Genomic DNA, 1,758 nt, shown 5'->3' with positions numbered 1-1,758 from the left:
ACATGATATTGTCAAAAGTTTATGGAAGAATTTAATAATTTTGAGTTTGAATTTACTCTATATGCTGAAATACCTCTTTTTACATATCCATCCAACTTCTAAAATCAATCAAATACCTGAAAGTAAAAAAACAACATCAAATTAGTCAGACCAAGAATAAAATATTATCATGAAAAATGATTTTATTCAAACTTTTTAGTTGTCTAAAATAGATATCAGAGGTGGAGAAACTGACAGAATATTATTTGTAAGAAATAATGCTAACAATCTTTACTATTATCTTTTTGTTTTAGTCTAATTAGTTGAAGAGAAACACCAAATAAATAAAAAAAATCTAAAATCATTCAGAGATAATTTTGTTCAGAAAACATTAATTTTCAACATTTAATGATAGATGTACATGTACCTACTAATATTGAGTTTAGAATATTATAAAGTTCATTTGTTAAAAATTATGTACAAAGTGCAGCTGAAAAAAAGAGACTTACTTTTAATGAAGTATCTGTCTTCCATTTTTTAACACACACTGCTCTCCTGAGTTGGTTCAACTATAGCCTAAACAAAACAACATTTATAAAAATCGTATTTAACATTTTAAAGTTGAGATATTTGTGTTGTCATAAATATATTTTTTGTTTGTAATTTGTTCATGAATCTTATTGAAATTGTAGAAACAGAATTCCAAAATTATGATTTGGAGTTACTATCCAAAAATTGCATGTTGTAAACAGGGATATGTTACCACTGACCTTACTAGAAGGAAAAGTAGCTCTGATATTCTTGAAACTATAATTACCTCAGTTGTGATAATTTGCATTGGGATTTCGTCAACTACAGCAATCAAGTTTTCTCCCTGAATAAAAGTTTACTCTTATTTTCCTTAATCTTAAACAGGTTTCTTTTTCATTAACCTTATATTGACCTAAATAAACAATTTCTAACATTTGTTACAAAAAAATTAAAATATAAAGCTTGAGGATTGTTACAGTTTATCTATTGTATAATTTCATTTGTTTTTTTCTCTCAATAAATGGTAAGTAAATATATCATTCAAAAGCCAATTTTAAGTCAACAGAAAAACAAATCTTACCTCTTTTTCATTTTCAGGATCAGCAGAGATCCTTTCATTACTTGAAATCATTTCTCTGGAACTTGGAATAGTTTGATCTTCTTCACTCTAAAGTAAGAAATTTAATTAATATTTGTATGAAGAAAGGTTTTGTTGGAGAGTAGGAGGGGAGGGTCAAACTATTATCTAACTGTTTTTTTTCTGTTTCATTTTATGTTTGATATAGATAGATAGCTCTAGAGAACTGACTGTTTAAATTAAATCATTAGACACAGTAGATAATTTTTATTTTTAAGAAAAGGGTTTATTTACTTTTTTCAATAATTTCTCATTTTCATCCATGTTTTCAGTTTGTTCTGGTCCTGACTTCAAGTCATCCATGGGTTGGGTTCCAACAACTTTGGAATGAATAAACTTGAACTTGTCAAACTCCTTCTCTACTTCTTCAAGGGGTCTTCCACACAAAGTATTTTCCAGAGTTATTCCTATTTAGAATATATTATCAGTATTTAAAAGTATTTATAATACAAAGTAGAATGATGTCTATTCATCTATCTGTCTATTTTTGTACCAAAGGATCTTGCTAACCACTGAACCGATCAGGTTCTCCTTAACAGAGTAGCTTCTCATAGGTCCCAGGAAGGTTTATAACTATTTTGCGAGAGAGTACCTCAACCTTCACAAGATGA

At 28.0% G+C, this 1,758-nt stretch overlaps 1 long non-coding RNA gene across 1 annotated transcript; it reads right to left on the bottom strand.

Moving 5' to 3' along the window:
* Positions 1-501: 501 nt before the first annotated feature.
* On the bottom strand, positions 502-1,177 carry LOC145307702 (uncharacterized). Its single transcript, XR_013875576.1, has 3 exons — positions 1,091-1,177; positions 797-853; positions 502-555 (listed from the first exon to the last, which is right to left on the bottom strand). It is a non-coding gene; the product is annotated as an uncharacterized LOC145307702 (long non-coding RNA).
* Positions 1,178-1,758: the final 581 nt, after the last annotated feature.

The sequence above is a fragment of the Acartia tonsa genome, chromosome 15 (assembly GCF_053477335.1).
Source record: "Acartia tonsa isolate MP-2025a chromosome 15, ASM5347733v1, whole genome shotgun sequence".
Classification (NCBI taxonomy): Eukaryota; Metazoa; Arthropoda; class Copepoda; order Calanoida; family Acartiidae; genus Acartia; species Acartia tonsa.
The sequence above is the reverse complement of the archived record's forward strand: the minus strand, read 5'-3'. Positions and strand labels throughout refer to the sequence as shown.